This window comes from Berghia stephanieae, chromosome 2 (assembly GCF_034508935.2).
Source record: "Berghia stephanieae isolate SIO BIC M18660-M18661 chromosome 2, UCSD_Bste_1.3, whole genome shotgun sequence".
Classification (NCBI taxonomy): domain Eukaryota; kingdom Metazoa; phylum Mollusca; class Gastropoda; order Nudibranchia; family Aeolidiidae; genus Berghia; species Berghia stephanieae.
This window is the reverse complement of record NC_088361.1, coordinates 36551077-36569268: the sequence shown is the minus strand read 5'-3', so window position 1 is coordinate 36569268 and position 18192 is coordinate 36551077.

Below are 18192 nucleotides of genomic sequence, written 5' to 3'. Positions count from 1 at the left end.
TATTGCTGTTTTGTTATTTTATAAGAGATTGCACCTGTCTTCGTAGGATAACTGAGCCACTTTCTTTCTTTGGGGGTGTTATATGGTTATAAAATGAGTATACAATACAGGATGGTTGAATTTTAAATCAGGTCTTTATTTTCCGAAGCCAGTTGGTTACAATACGAAAGTAAGAAAGAAAAAAAAAACGCAAGGGAGATAAAAAGTTATTTTTATTATGTGAAGTGGTTCTTATCAAAATGTGGGTATGAATGTATTATTTACACTACTGTTACATCCCCCTTCTCAAATAGAAAGTAAGCATATTTTTTTATCACCACCCAGATATATAAACACATTATGCAAATTATACGTAGGGCCTGTATTAAAACATAGAACTTAGAACATCAAATGTAGTTTGTGGACCTTAGGTTAAGAACCTCAGATCAGATAATCAGTGGGCAGGTTGATAAAGGTAACAAACATAATGGAAGGATTTAAATTTCCAAATAAATTCAGTTAGCTTTCCTAAAGTTTTTAGATTAACATAAGGTAGGATAAGATCATAATAAGTTATGCTATGTGGTCTAGTGGTATGACACTCGCTTTTGGATCGGAAGGTCCTTGGTTTGAGCCTCGCGCTCGGCGCATAGTTGAGTCCTTGGAAAATACTCTTTACTCACATTCTCTCACCATACTCAGGTGTAAAATGAGTACCTGGCCGTTAACAGTGTTGTCTTTGTTCAAAAAATTGTGATATCGCCTAACAGGCGTTATGTCCCGTCCTACATGTTAAATGTTGCTGTTGACAAGGGACCCCTTGTAAAGCGCTTTGAGCACGTTTAGTGGATATTGCGCGATATAAAAAGCTCCACTTTGTTTTTTTTAAAATAGGCTCTTCAATATGGGCATCACCTGAATGAAAAAGACTAAAAGTCTCGTGACCTCTACCCGGTGGAGGGGAGGGCATTGTGTCCCTTTATCCACTGGTCCCCACTGGGTGGGGATCCTGACCTCCCGTAGTGGGCAGGGAGGTACATGCTGTGTTTCTATCCCCCCATACCCCTTTTCCAATTGTTTCCTGTCGTTGTCTTGGAATGAGATTACTTAGTTTTGTCCTGACCCTCGCCGGAGTTCCTTTGCTGGGAGGGAAACAGTCGAATGTATAGTTATAGTTTTGGGAGATATTTTTTTCCTTGTAAATCATCTCTCTGTGATGCATTGTATTATGTTTAGTTTACATATTATATTATATGATTTGTAAACATTTGAGTGTATTCCTCTGAGTTGGGACCTGTGCTTGTGTCTGGATGAGACTTTTAGGTGATCTCAAACTAAGTACTTTGACCATGTGCTCTTGTAATCTACATCTGTTCCCTTTTGAACTAATTCCCTTTTATCTCACCTTTTCTTTTGTGCTTTAATTGTAATTCTAGAACGTTTTACTATCCCATTTTCTTCCTTTTTACTTGCGCTGATATGGCCTTAATGTGTTGCAAGCGCCGTAAAACCCTTAAAAACAAACAAAAAAACAAAACACTGGTCCCTAACCTAGTGTTTGTCTTTGTGTTCACCTCAACAGATCCATTAATATTCATTGTAGGCATAGAAATATGGTGCATTGTGGGTATTGTGTATTGCATTCTACAGCACTTCCTGTACTAGTGACATTGCCTATGAAATGACTGTAGACTATTCTGACAGTCACTCTTCCTCAAGGGTATTAATGTATGTATACCCGTGTAGAGGGTACTGAAGAGTTAGAATAAAGTTAAGTGACAGCTGACGATAGTAGAACTGATGGTTAGTTTTCGACGAGCCTATTAGGGCGGATAATTTCATGACCAGACCTTGTGTGGTGGGTAGGTATAGGAATGGGAGTCTCCAGGGCGTTGTCTGGATCATTGTTTGTCTCCTGCTGTGCAAGTTCTGTTGTGTACTCGTCATTGTTGTTGAGCGATGGAGCACCTGGTGTCTTTCTTTCCTTAACCCTATTCCACTCCATGGGGTGGTTTTACACCCCAGCCCTATGTTTTTCACCAATAACTTTTTTATTTTTTGAGCTAGAAAGTTGAAATTTTATGTAATCGCTAATTGTTGTATGACAATTGTGACCACAAAGTATCATTTATATCAGTATAATATATTTTGAGTTATATAGGTATAAAATGTCAGATACCCTATTCATATCCGATGGGGTGTAAAACCACCCCATGACAATAAAGAGAAAAAAATGGAACATTCCTATTTCAATCCTATGGGGTGGTTTTACACCCCATCCTGTCTAATAGAAAATATAAGACTACACCTATTCTAATCCAAGGGGGTGGTTTTACACCCCATCCTATGTATAGAGAAAACATGAGCAACTAAATCAAATACGTATATAAACAAGCAATAAACAGACAAGGATTTCATTAACCTATTTTGACAGTATTATATACATGTGTATACAAAACACACATGAAATAGAAAAACAACACAATAAGTAAAACTGAGACCATAATGAGTTTTATTTTTAAAAACCAAGTGAATTTTATTGAAATTAAATTTTATCTTTGGAACAAGTGAAATATAAACACTGTGGCAACTTTTATTTTATTTTAATTTTTGATATGTATGATATACTACACGCATATCAGTTAATTTTTAAAAAAACATGAAACATGAATTAAATTTATTTCTTCTCGTAACCAACTGGAAGAAATGAGTTTCAAAATCAAAATTTAATAGGGTAACAACAAAAATATTTCTTGTGGTTTGATTTATGTCTGACTAAAGACAATTCAGAGGTGAAAGCAAAGCTTGATTCTGATTTTTTCAAATCCTTGCCATGTTTAAATTTCTCAGGAAGAAAACGTTTGACTCTACGAACTGTCCCAACTTCTGTCAATCCTTGCTTTCTGAGCCATAACAAAAGCTCTTTGTCCGTGATAAAATTATCAAAAGTAATATTTCTACCACTTTTGCAATATGGCATAGCTAATTCCTTGACAGTTTCTCTTTCTTAATTTGTCCTCCTTTCTCCATATTTTCCAATATAGGAAATTGCTTTCAGTGGATAAGCAGTCTTAGAATCACATATCCAGAATATTTTCAATCCATACTTAGGGAGCGTTCACATATTACGTCATCAAAAATTTGCCCTTTTTAGACCCCCCCCCCCCCCCCTCCCCCAAGTCATCACTTGTCATCATTGACCTGACCCCCCCCCCTCCCCCAACAGATGATGACGTCATCTAATTTAATAAAAACTAAAAGATAACTTTAATTTCATAATATTTATTATTCATTTTTCAAACCATAAACATTGATTATCAACGTTTGATAAAACACATTCAGACATTTTATTAATTTCAGAAACTGTTGATAATTTCTGTTTTACGATACAATGGGGACATAAAATTTAAATTTGCAAAGATAAAATCTAACAAACATTATTTAAATTAGGCTACTTGGTGCAGGTGCTATTTAAAAAATTTCAGAAAGTGTAATTTAAAATAGTATAGGAGGCAAATTATTTTATAGCATATTAGTCTTTTAGTGGAATGAATTTCTGTTTCAATTTCCAACCATAAAATTAATTGATTCAAAAATGTTTCTGCCTTGGACCTCTGGCAATGTACTATAAATAGTATCATCAATTTCATCTTCATCGTCATCACTTTCTCCCATATGCTGTTCTTCTTGTATGCCGCATTTTCGTGAATGGTCTTTCATTGCTGTGATCGAGGAGTGATACAATGAATATTTAGGGCAAGTTCGCCTTTTGAGAAGTGATACCCCTTTCCCATCTTGTTTCTTGAGAGATGGGCAATACTCATCATAGCAATTTATCTTTAGCTGTTTTGAAAGGAACAAACTTTGAAATAGGCTTCCAAATCTTCCATTATTGCCTATCTCCAAACCATCATCACATGAAGCAAGTGGTACAGGTGGTGGCAGAAAACGCTCTGGAAAAAAAGATGAATAGTTAGTACGCCAAGGTTTGCAGCATAAGTTGTCACTGCATTTCACTATTTGCAGCAGATATTGGGATTGACGAATGTGTTTTATCTTCCAATCATCTGTTTCTTGAAATTGAAGTTTGGGTCTTGGATTTTCAGGTGGAGGGATGAATTTTCCAACTACTGGGTATCCATCTATTATCGACTCGGACCAAATATTGGCTAATATTTTTCCAGCAGCTTCAAAGTTCTTTTTTTCCAGATCAACATCAACAGTCTTGTTGCTTCTTGAAGCTCTTGCATTTAATAAAATAGGCCTAATTTGCCTATGTTTTGATGACATCATCTTGGGTCTGACCCCCCCCCCCCCCTCCCCCATGTCAACACATGTCAACATTTGGTAGACCCCCCCTCCCCGCCTAGCTGATGACGTAATATGTGAACGCTCCCTTATCCGGTTTGCTGGGTAAATATTGAAGAAACTTGACTCTCCCCCTCCATGGGATTAATTGCCTATCCACTGTAAGGTTCATGTCTGGAGTATATATCTTAGAAAGTTGATTGTTTATGGTATCAAAAAGGTCCCTGATTGGCGCAAAAACATCCCTGGCTCTTCTGACTGTTCGAGAAGTCCTGTCGTCAAACCTTAGAGCATTTGTTAGGTTCAGAAAACGCGTCATTGTCATTGTTGCTCTGGCCACAGGGTCTGCTGCAATGCCGCTCCATATTCTTGCCACATTGACCAGGTTCAAATTTCTTGCTCCCAAATGGTAATATAATCCAAGCAAAGCCATGATTTCTAAACCGTCTGTCTTCATCCACATGTCACCCTGGCATCTCATCCCCTCCAAATTTGTAAATCTAACAATGCTAGAAATGACCAGTGGTGTAAAAAAAAGTAAAAACTGATAGCGGGTCAACAACACATTTGATGTTAACATTCCTTACATTATGAGATTTGACCTGTCTAAAAACATTACATTGCCTTTGCCTAAAGTTTTGGACAACAGGCTCTTCAGACCATACTGTTCCATCATTTGAAGTTAAAGTTTGAGCTACTCCAGTTGGTAACGTTGTCAAAGTTGCATCTTCTTGAATATCCTCATCTCTGTCCTCAACTTCATCAACTAGCATTTCGGGATCTGAATCGTCTAGAATGGATGCAACTTCATCACCTTGGCTGCTGGCATAATCTAAAACGTCTCCATCATCCTCATCACCATCCTCTTCTAGATCATTCAGGGTTTGTACAATGACATCTGAAATATGAGATATCAAATAGGTGAAAAAAACATTTTTTTCCTTTCAAGTTATTGAGTAGGTACAACATATAAGACTATTATACTCTTGCAATAAAATTGAGCAGCTTCTCTCTTTTCTGAAGAAAGATCTCATATGATATTAAACATAAAAAATGCTTTTGGAGTCCAGCTAAAAATTGTACAGTAGATAAGCTCCTCAAACCAAAGACAAACACACAGTTATTTTATCAGCTCCCTGCCAGACGTGGCATATTCTAGGAAAAGTGATACGGCTGGCTGGCCTGGTGTCTGTCAACACTTACTGGCTAAGATTTGTGCTACACTGCATGTCTGAGTCTGATTCGCACAAATAATTGTCAAAGTAGTGCAGTATCTTTATGTGACCTATAGTAGTTGAAAGAGAGGTTAACCCTAACAAAACAAAACAAGCAAGAATAGATTCAGAATAAGGGACTTACCTGATGTTGGGTTGGAACTTCATTCTAAGAGTGATGGTCTGAAAGATGAACTGGCTGGAGATCAATAAAGTCTGAACTGTTTTCATCAGTTGTTGAGGTCACTTGAAATGCTCGAAAAACATTCCTATTTGCATCCGCCGCCATTTTCACTTCGTTTTGATTTTATTGTAATGAATGAATCAAATTAATACTCAAAACAAAATAGAACAACCTTAGGAACAGGGAGATAGGAGCATCTGCTCTGTGTTGTAATTATTGTAACAGGAACATGTGACAAACAGGAAGGGGAAGAAATGAAAAAGTTGGGTCAGAGTCATGGTGTCGAAAATGTAAAAAATAAAAATAGAACAAGCTGTGAAACAAAACTCTATTTCATTATCTCTATTCTTTGCACTAATTATGGTAAAAACTGGCGGCATGAATAATAATAATAATAATAATAATAAAAGCAATAATAATAATAGTTCTTTTCATATTTTCCTATATTAACTTAGGGGTGCAAAACCACCCCATTGGATAAGAATAGGGTAAAAAGCTTTTTTCCTACCATTTGACTCGGGGTGTAAAACCACCCCAATGGAAAAGAATAGGGTAACTCACATTTTTTCTTATCATTGGAATAGGGGTGTAAATCCACCCCATGGGGTATGAATAGGACTATGAAAATTGGGAGTGGAATAGGGTTAAGATGTATATGATTTCTGCGGACATACCGTCTGGTGTCTCCACTGTGTAGCTTCTTGGTTCCGCGGCATGCTCTATCACTGTTGCTGCTGACCATGAATTGTAAATTGGGACTTGTAGGGGGACCGGTTGACCTCTATGCAGCTGTGAAAGAGTGTTGGATACTCTGTCGTATTGTTGCTTCTATTTCAGCTGTCTATGTTTCAGGTTTTCCTGAGCTTGTTCTATTCTGGGGGTGATCTTCATTGTTCGTGGTATTGGAGTTTGGATTGATCTGTTGAACAGAAGTTCAGCGGGGTGGGGGTAGGTAATGTATAGTCAATCGGAGTAGTTCTTTGGTTGAGTAGCGCAAACTGGAGGTTTTGTTGGGTCTCTTTTGGTTTCTTTAAGCAGTTCTTAACTGTCTGCACCATCCTTTCAATGAAGCCGTTTGATTGTGGGAAATAAGGACTGGAAGTGATATGTTCAATATCCCACTTCTTCATGAATGTTTTCCATGCTCGTGAACTGTTTTGCGTTATCGGTCACAAGCGTGAGAGGAATACCGTGGATCGCGAACACTGATGGAAGTATTTAATTATCTCTTGACTTGTCCTAGTTGTCAGTGTTGTTACGAATGGCATCTTGCTGAAGAAGTCTCCCATTAGGATATAAATTTTTCCATCCAGATGGATGCTAATATCTCAAATGGGATATCTGGTAGTTTGGGCTGTAATAGCGGTTGACGTTCCTGGTTTTTTCCATATTTGTTGCAAATCTCGCACGACTGTACCTTCTTGGTGATGTCTTTTGTCATGCTGATCCAAAATACATTGTTTTTTGCACGTAGAATGCATTTTTCTCGACATTGATGACCAGCATGAATTTTGTCCAGTATCATTTCTTGTAATTTCTTTGGTATCAAAATAGCTGTGCCTTTAATGATGAGGTCATTGTCAATAGAGAGAAAATCTTTCATGGACCAGTAAGGTCTCAGTGCTTCCTTCACTTGACTGATGTCTTCAGGCCAACCTTCTCTTATTTGCTTTGCGAGTGAGGCAAGTTCTGCGTCATTTGCAGTTTCCTCCAACAGCTCAGTCTTTCTCTCTGGGCTTATCATTACATGATGGATTGTGGCGTCCAACTAAATTTCCTCACCACTTGAAGGTTTGTTTCTGGATAAAAACTCCGCAAAAACCATTTCTTTGCTAGGTTTGTATGTAATGGTGGACTGGTATGGTTGTATACGTAGGAGCATGCGTTGTAATTGTGGAGGTGCCTGTGCGATGTTTTTCAACTGGATTGTCTCTAATGGCTTGTGGTCAGACTGTATAGTGATCTCTTTGCCGTAAATGTATGTATGGAATCTTTCACATGCAAAGACGACAGCCAGCATTTCACGTTCGATATTTACGTATCGTGCTTCTGTTTCTGTCAGGCTCTTGGATGCAAAGGCAATGGGCTTTCCAGTGTGTAGAAGCACTGATCCAAGACCGTTCACTGAGCTGTCCACTTCTATCATGGTGGGTTTATGAGGGTCAAAATAAGGTGGCCTCAAATGCTGGTGGATGTCATTCTTTATCATTTGGTATATTTTTTCATGCAAACTATTCCAGTTCCAGACAGTATCCTTTTTCAGAAGCTCTCTCAGTGCAGACTTAGGTATTGGATCATCCCAAGAAATGACTGCAGCTCAGTTTTGTTGCTTGAACTGGCCTTTGATTTGATGTTGTCACACTTGCTGGGACTAGGCTGGATACCTTCTTGAGACCATTCTAGACCAAAAAATGCAATTTTTCTCGTCTGATGAAGCACTTCTTACTGTTGAAAACAAGGCCATGTTTTTTTGGCTGCTTCCATTAAATGGAACAAATTTTTGTCATGCTCTGCCCGGTTCTTTCCATATACACATAGCTGTGATATCTTCTACTCCTGGGCATTGTTCTAGAATTTTCGTCCATTTTTTTCTGAACTGAAAGAGATCTTGGGAGACACTGAGCCAAAAGAGGAGTCTTATAAACATGTATCACCCAAAGGGTGAATTGAACGTTGTCAGCAGACTTGATTCTTCATCTAGTTTGATTGCCCAATATCCATGCTGCACATTTAATTTGGAAAACGACTTTTGCATTGGAGAAATTATGCGAGATTTCTTCAAGGGTTGGTGTCCTATGGTGTTCTCTTTGTTCAGATCTTTGTGATCCAAGCACACCCAGAGTTTTCCATTAGCTTTTCTGCTGAATGCCAATGAATTTACTCAATCTGTTGGCTGACTTATTGGCTATATGACACCCATTTCTTCCATCCTGTTTATCTCTTGTAGCAACTCATCCTGTATGTGTATGGGGCATTTCCTTGGTGGATGTATTACAGGTGTGGTGTCTTCCCAGAGAGTAATATGGAACTTCCCTTCAAAGGTGCCAATGGAGTCGAAAAACATTCGGGAAAGTCGTGCTTGAGCTCATCGAGTGGTGTTTTTGTTTTGGCTTGTATAGCGTAGTTTATGTTCACCCGGTTGAGAAGACGGCATGCTTCAAGTCCTAAAATATTTGGGCTGTTTGAGTCTACTGCATAAAATGTGAGGCTGTGACCTTTGCATTTGACTTGTAAGCATCCCCTCTGCTCAATTGTACCACCTCCGTAGTCAGATAGGACTGTCTTGTTTCCTGTGAGCATTTTGTCTATGTCTTCATTAGGATATATTTGGTTCAGTGCTCTCACTGTGATAATATATGCATTTGCACCAATGTCGACCTTGACTCTCAGGTTTATAATTTTTTATCTGTGAGGTACTTCCAATGGAATTCTTGTATATATTTCATCTCTCTGTTTTTTGTCTGCCCTGACAGTATCAATGTTGAATTCATCGTTCATAGTTTCTGACATTAGGTCATGAACTTTTGGTTTGAGTGTAAATCTACGATTCTTATCCTATTGTTTATGGTCTCAATTGTTTTGTTTCGTGTTAGGGGGGATGGATCTGCAAATGTTTGCCCAATGGTTAGGTTTGTCACATATCTTGCTCATTGTGCAGAAAGCAGGACATTTTCTTTGTTCGTGTCGAAGACCGCATTGTTGTAGTTGTCTATAATCTCTTGCTTTTATGGCATCTAGTTCGGCATGTGTTCTTGACTCCGCTCCCGAGGCTGCTGTGCTATATTCTGCCATGTGACGGATTGATGCCTCGTGGCTTTTAAGCAAGTTTATGGCTGTTTTGAGATTAAGCACATCACTCTGTTCTAGTAGTAATAGTCGATTTCGTTTGTTTTTAGTATTTACAGCCTTTAATCAGCTGCTCCGGCATCCTGTCATTGCATATGTTCTCATCTCTAAACAAACATTTTGCTGTCTTGTTCCGTTGACGCAATGTAAACGCTTCTAGGCTTTCTGTCATCTGGGACAGTAACTGTAGCTCTATCCTTTCCACCCATTTGTTAGGTTTTTCTACTAAGAAATTTTCAAAAACTTTCCATACCTTTATTGGATCTTGTTTATCCATTGCTGATAGTATGGAGAACTGAACGAGGTCTCTACCTTTGGTGCCAGTAGATAGCAGGAAGTAATGATATTTATTAGCATTATCGATATTGTTTATAATAAAAAACGATTTCATGAATTCCTTCCATTCGTCATATGCTTCTTGTTTGTTGTCTTTGCAAAATCAAGATAAGTAAAGCATTGGTACCTGACTGGAAGCCATTTTAATCTCAAAAACAATATTACCTGTTCAAATTGATGGATACGAAGGGTAGATAAAAAGTAGTGTACCGCTGCCACCATGTAATATGGTTATAAAATGAGTAGGATACAATACAGGATGGTTGGATTTTAAACCAGCTCTTTATTTTCCGAAACCAGCTGGTTACAAAACGAAAGTAATAAAAAACACAAGTAAGATCAAAAGTTCTTATTATTATGTGAAGTGGTTCTTATCAAAATGTGGATATGAATGTATTATTTACACTATTGTTACAGGGGGAGAATGTTTTGTTGCTTCGTCAATCCTTGTTTAACTGTCATGCGTGAGACCAGGGCTTACTATCTAGATGGTGTAATGAGTTGGCAAAATAACAACTTCTTTTCATTTCACACAATCCACCTCTTTACCAATTTGGCAGTAAAGAACCTTGTCGAGGTATTGCTATATGTATTTGTCCCCTTTTGTGTGATCTTCTATTCTTGTTATTGGGTGGGGATCACTGACCTCCCATGGTGGGCAGGAGGTCACTTGCTGTGTCTTCTTTCTCCTTATATTTGTTTTCCAAGTTGCTTTCTGTCTTTGTTTTGGAATGAGATTCTTGGTTTTGTCCTGGCCCGTGTTGGAGTCCTTAGCTGTGAAGGGAACTGTCAAATGTTTAGCATTAGTTTTGGGAAATTTTGTTTTCCCTTGTAAATCATCTCTGTTATGCATTGTTAGTTATGTTTTCTGTCTCAGATATATTCTGTAAACATTTGACTGTGTTCCTCTCAGTGGGATTCTGCGCTGGTGTCTGGATGAGACTTTCAGGTCTGGGGGAGGTTCCAGGCCTCCCATAGTGGGCAGGGAGGTAATTGCTGTGTCTTCTATCCCCCTGTATCTGTTTTCAAATTGCTTTCTGTCTTTGTGTTGGAATGAGATTATTTCTGACATGGTGGTTTTTTGCAAAAAAACCCAAAAAAACCCTAAATTTGGAAAGCTAAAAACATCAAAATTTGCAAACAATTTACAAATATTTGAGATTAATTTTTTCTAAAATCCCTTAAGTAGTTAATGAAAGAGAAAGGTATTTGTTTGTTTTTAAGGATTTCACGGCGCTTGAAGCAAATGCAAGATCATATCAGCGCCAGTAAAAAGGACGAAAATGGGATAGTAAAAAAGAAACTACTCTTGATTAATTAATTATCTTTCACTTTCTACACGAGCTATCATCAGATTATTAAAAGAAGAAAAATCATCTTTTTTTTTTTCTTTTTTTTTTCTTTTTTTTTTTTTTTTTTTTGTGCCTTTTTTAAAATGATTATTATTTTTGTTTTTTTTTTCTTTGCAAAATCGAAAATTTGCAAAAAATTGCAGATTTTGGGGCCGCAATGCAAATCAGAGATATTTTGCGATTTTTTGCGGCCGCAAGTGATGCAAAATACTGCCATGCCAGAGTTTTGTCCTTGGCTGGGAGGGAAACAGTTGAATGTATGGTTATAGTTTTGGGAGATGATATTTTTTTTCCCCTTGTAAGTCATCTCTCTGTTCTGTACTGTTATTTTTATTTATTTTTCATATGTGGTTTGTAAACATTTGAGTGTATTCCTCTTAGTGGGATTTTGTGATGGTGTCTAGGTGAGACTTTTGGGTAATCTCAAACTAAGTACACTAATAGTATGCTCTTGGAATCTACATATGTTCCCTATTTGTACCATACTCCTTTGTCTTACTTTTTCCTCAAGTCCTTTTAATTGTACACTAAGAATGCTTTTACTATCCAATTTTCTTCCTTTTTACTGGCGCTGGTATGATCTAAATGTGTTGCAAGCGCCGTAAAACCCTTAAAAACAAACAAAACAGACTTTCAGGTTATCTCAAACGAAGCACACTGATAGTTATAGTGTGCTATTGGAATTTACGTACATCTGTTCCCTATTTGAACCTGTTCCCCTTTGTCTTACTTTTTCTTGGGTACTTTTAGTTGTAAGTCTAGAATTTTTTTTTACTGTCGAATTTTCTTCCTTTTTTTACTGGTCTGAGATGACCTAAACTTAATGCATGTCAAGCGCCGTAAAATCCTTAAAAACAAAACCATCCATCTGTCCATCTTGTCTCACATTTTAGATTGTATCTATGCATCTCTCTGCTCACTTAGGCACTCTTGCCCGACTTGTATAGGGTTCTGATGTTCCAGGTCCCAATCCTGGTTTTGGCCTTGGTCATCAGAAGAGTCGGTGTACTGGCTTCCAGAAGGTTTTCACCAGTCCACGTCATTGGCCCTAAACAGGAGGACACTTCCTCGACCGTGATGGTTTTAAGTTTAAGTGTTGTTGCGGTTTCTGGAACTTGGCTTTTTTTTTTTTTATTGTATCGGGTTGCTGGCCCAAATCAAACCCCCAGACTTGGAGGACCAGGGCTTAATTTAGGGATTAACTCCTAGGCTTTTTGCTCTCCCGAGCTAAAGAGTCTTGCCCAACCTTGGTTTTATTTTGGAGTGTCCTCCAAGGGTGGTTGCTCTCCCGAGCTATAGAGGGCATCCTACCCTTGGTTTAATGCCTACCCTAGATTAATTGCTCTAACTACCCAAAGTCTGTTTCTAATCTGATCTGGAACAAGAAAGTGCAATCTTTGCCTCACTGAAAAATTAGAAATACTTTTACAGTCAAACAAAAGATCCAAACTTAGGGTGATGTGCAGTCACTCAAATGAACTCAAATTGATAGCACAAAATAATCCTCCACCACATCAATATCCGTCTCTTTTCTCACCATTCCCTCCCCCTCCCTCCAAATGATCCCAACCCACACCATTTAATTACATGCAATAAATCAAATAATATAGTAATTAAGATCAGACAAGGATTAGACCACAGGTGAGTCAATTTTCACCTTCTCTTTTAGTGTTAACTCAATTTTTTTTACTCAGCTTGCCTGTAGCGATTGGGCCTTGAAATTGAGCATTTATTATAGTGCAATATCCACTAACATGGGCTCCCTGGCCAATAGCAACATCTAAGATGTAGGACGGGACATGACGCCTGTTCGGCGATATTATATTTTTTTTCGGACAAAGACAACGTTACAAGACTTATTAGATACGAAGTTGACAGTATCAATGAAGAATTTGCTATTGAAGTAAAGAATAGTTTCCAACTGCTACTTCAAGATATCGAGGAAAAGGAACCGGATGAGATCGAAAATGAGACAAGGAAAATATACTTGGAATCCGCTTAGAAACACCTTCCTAAAAAGCGGGGCAAAAAACAACCATGGATGAGTGAAAATACACTAAACAAAATCGAAGAGAGGAACGACGCAAAGACGGCTCATGGCACTCATAGCAATGTATACAAAGAGATAGCTAAGGAAGTGAAAAAGCTGTGCAGAACGGATAAGAAAGAATATCTCATGAGAAAATGCAGAATAATAGAAGACCTTCAGAGAGAAAACCAGGGAAATGTATGATGAAATAAAAACCATCACAAAAAGTTTTCAATCACGAATAGGGGTGATAAAAGATGAGCAAGGTAAACCCCTCACAGAAGCAGAAGACATAGCAAATAGGTGGAAAATATATTGTGAAGATATGTACACAGAAGACCAAATAAACGAAACCCAACCTTTGCAAAACAACAGGCAAAATGAAAACGAAGAATCTAGCTTACCACCTCTAAAATCTGAAATAGAATGGGCAATTAAATCACTTAAAGATGGGAAAAGTCCAGGTTGTGACAACATTCAAGCTGAGATGATAAAAGCAAGCGAAGATGGAGTTGAAGTATATCTAAGACTTTGTACGAAAATTTGGGAGAAAGAAATTTGGCCCTCAGATTGGAGGAGAGCAATTTTTATACCATTGCCTAAGAAAGGAGACTTACAACTATGCTCCAACTACCGAACAATATCACTCATCAGTCATGCAAGCAAAATCCTTCAAAAAATTATCATGAAAAGGATTGAACGTAAACTGGAAGAAGTCAGTAACACCCAGGCAGGTTTTAGAAAAAACAGAGGGACAAGAAACCACATATTCAATTTGCGTCAAATTATTCAGAAGCATCGAGAAGTAAATTCTGGCCTCCACGCTTGTTTTATAGACTATTCGAAAGCTTTTGATTGTGTTAATCATGAGAAACTATGGGAAACTCCTGGAGATGAACTTTGATCCTAGAATTAGAAACCTGATAAGATCCCTCTATGAGAACCAACAATCAGCGGTACAACTAGAAAGAGGAACAACAGAATGGTTCAATGTTACAAAAGGAGTAAGACAGGGATGTATTCTATCACCCCATTTGTTCAGCATATACACTGAAGGTATAATGCGAGATGTGGAAAACGATGTCAGGAGAAGTAATTACAACGAACCTAAAATGCAAGGTTTACCCATAAAAGATCTGAGGTACGCAGACGACACTGCACTATTGTCCACAACACCGGGGGGACTAGAGAATCAATAACATCTGTAAAGGAACACAGCGAGACCAAAGGCCTTAAGCTGAATGTAAAGAAGACCAAAATCATGAATACTGACAAGTGCAAAACAGATGCCATCATAAAAATCAATGGAGAAGAAATAGAAAGAGTAAAGAATTTTGAATATCTTGGAGCCAGGATTGAGTACAACGGGAAATCGGCCCCAGAGATCAAGAGGAGACTAGCAATGGCAAGATCAAAGCTAGAAAAGATGAATAATATCTGGAAAGGGCAGTGCATTCAAACAAAAATCAAAATCCTCAAAAGTGTTGTTTTCCCAAGTGCAACATATGGATGCGAAGCGTGGACTATCAGCAAAGAAGAGAGCACAAAGATCACAGCTTTTGAAATGGCATGCTACAGAAAAATACTCAGAATATCATGGACTGAAAAACAAACAAAGAAGTCCTGAGAAGGATCGGAATAAAATCACCAATTCTTCTTCAAACTGTAAAGAAATTGAAACTGAACTATTTTGGCCATACGACTCGCCACGAATCATTAGAAAAGCACATTCTGCAGACAAGGGTAGACGGCAACAGAGGCAAAGGTAGACCAACAAGAAGCTGGGAACAAGATATATTATGTGAATGGCTGGGAATGACAACAACTCAAGCAAGTAGACTGGGGGAATACCGTAATCTGTTTCGCAAGAAAGTTCGGGAAGCAACGTCCTACGCAGGATCAGCTGACCAGATGATGATAGACAACCAGGCACTCATTTTACACCTGAGTACGGTGAGAGAATGTGAGTAAAGAGCCTTTTAAAAGGACTCAACTATGTGCCGAACGATGCTCGAACCCAGGACCTTCCGATGCGAAAGCGAGTACCATTACCATACCACAAGACTACATAGCACAAGTTAGCTACCATGTGTTGGCTGGCAATTAATCTGCAAGATTTAGGCGCTGAGGTTAGGTTACTCTACGCCCTACGCCCTTGCTTCGTGTCCTTTCCCATGGCTATAGCGATAAATGGGCTGGCAGATAGAGGAATCGATTAGACATAATATTATGTTTGCGTCATAGTCATAGGTGTATAAATAGAAGATAGGTCCATCCCATTCTACAGACAGCTTATTACCAAATCCCGTCACTTCACTGCGCGTGTCCTGTCCGCCATCGACGATAAAACCCTCACTTTCGGGAATTCCCCTTATTAGTCATTGCTTACGTATTTCTTTTGTTTTGCTTTCGTTTATCCCATGGTTTATGTATCTCCTTCGTGCAAACCTTCGTTTAATATAATTAATTTTTAGATTTAAAAAATTAAATGGAGGGAGGAAGAGATATAAGGGGAGAGGAGGAGGAGGAGAGAGAGAGAGAGAGAGAGAGAGAGAGAGAGAGAGAGGAGAGAGAGAGAGAGAGAGAGAGAGAGAAGAGAAGAGAGAGAGAGAGAGAAGAGAGAGGGAGAGAGAGAGAGAGAGGAGGGGGGGGGGGGGGGGGGGGGGGGGGGGGGGGAGTAGAAAAGAAAAAAAGAAAGAGAGAGGGGAGATAGAGAGAGAAGGAAATTAATAAAGAAAGAGAGAGATTGTTTGTTTTTAAGGGTTTACGGCGCTTGCAACACATTTATGTTATATATCAGCGCCAGTAAAAAGGAAAATGGGATAGTAAAAGGAACTGTGTTTTCAGTCTACCAGTGGACTGAAAACACAGCTGTGTATTCAGTCCACCGGAAATAAAAATATTTAAAAAGGACCAATTATCGTCTCTACTGACTTGTTACCTTAATCGATAATGACGACATTGATACTGAGCCTAGGACTTCATATACTCTAGATGTCACTGTACTGAGCCTATTGTAGGTTATGCATCATCAGAAGTGGACAGGCATAACATGTATAACAATTTGACAGCTTAATAATATAATTTACAGCGTTTTATTTACTCAAGAAAAGTCTTGATTGAGAGTTGTTCGGAATCGGGAGCCTGACAGCAATTGGCCACACAGAGAATAATGTTTCTATAATTAATTTAAAATTAACATTTATATATATTTTTAATGTTTCCTAGTCCGTTAGAATTTTTATGATGATCAAAACCGATGAGTTTCCCAAGGAGATCAGAGTTTTAGTATTGTTTGCCCAAGTAAGGTTCTATTTGGTCACTTTTCACATCGATCACTGGCCTCGAGCACGCCTGTGTCCTCCTTAGGCTAAACATTCTTAATTTTCAAGTTCAACACGTTGACGCCATTCCTGGTGACTCGAGAAGTTTGATCGACCTTTATTTTTAATAAATTTATTTACTTTTACTCACTTTTAAAATTATTATTTTAATTTAGAACACAGTGAGACGTCAAAAGGTATTGCCTTGTGTATTTCTTGTACGTAGCAATATGAATCCGGAGAAAAACGAAACAAAAACTAACAAAACAAAACCAACCAAAATAAAAAAAGAAAAAGATAAAAGAAAAAGAGAGAACAACTTTATAGTGATATAGGGTCTTGAAAGTGTTTAAGGGAGCGTCAGAGAGAGAAGGGGGTGGGAGTGGGAGAGATTAGAGAGAGAGATAGATAGATAGAGAGAGAGAGAGAGAGAGAGAGAGAGAGAGAGAGAGAGAGAGAGAGAGAGAGAGGTTAAGGACTGCTTTGTAGCTACTTGTACTCGATTTTTGTTTTTTATTTTGGTTTCTATCCAAGGTTACAGCTTGGATCGGCGTGAGCAGCAAGGAAGAGGACTCTACATTCTTTAAGAACTCTTGTGTTTTTAAAGGTTTGATGGCGCTTATAAAACATTGAGGTCATTTTAGGGCTAGTAGAAAGGAATAAATGGGATACCAGTAAAAAATATATATAGTTTTACAAGACATGATAGTGATAGACGATAAACAATAGACCAGCCCTACAATTCAAAGGACAAGGAATGATTTTGAAAGAAAAGGATCTTGGAAGGAAGAAGACAAGATCAAGACTGCCCGGGGCGGAAGGGGGGAGGGGAGGGGAAGGCCTCGAAGCACAACCGTACTCGAGGCCAGTGATCGATGTGAAAAGTGACAAAATAGAAGCTTACTTGGGCAAGCAATACTAAAACTCTGATCTCCTTGGAAAATTCATCGGTTTTGATGATCACAAAAAATTCTAAAGGACTATGAAAAATTAAAAATAGATATAAATGTTTATTTTAAATTAATTCTAGAAACATTATTCTCTGTGTGGCCAATTTTGGCCAAATTGGCCAGGCCAATGGCTATCACGCAGCCACGGTAAGACTCCTTCCGCACTAGGACAAAACTGTCCCAGGACAAATTTGTCCTGTCCCACTGGAGAAAACTTCTATTCAAAAGGGGTTCCGCACTAGGACAGGACTGTCCCGGGACACACCTGCGCGAATGCATTATTTTTTTTTTTTTTTTTACAAGATTCAAAAGTTTATTTGTAGGCAATTGTCAATTTAACTCATACAAGAATATAATATTTTCATCAACAAATCAAGTAAATAAAATCAATAATAAAGCAAGGCAAACAATGATAGTAATAATGATAATAATAGTAATAATAATAATAATAATAATAATAATAATAATAATTATTATTATTATTATTATTATTATTATTATTTTTATAATAATAATAATAATAATAATAATAATAATAATAATAATAATAATAATAATAATAATAATAATAATGATGATGATGATAATTATAATGGTGATAATAATAATGTAAAATCTTCTAATTAATAGATTAGTGATTTAATAGTTTGAATTATAAATTAATAATTTAA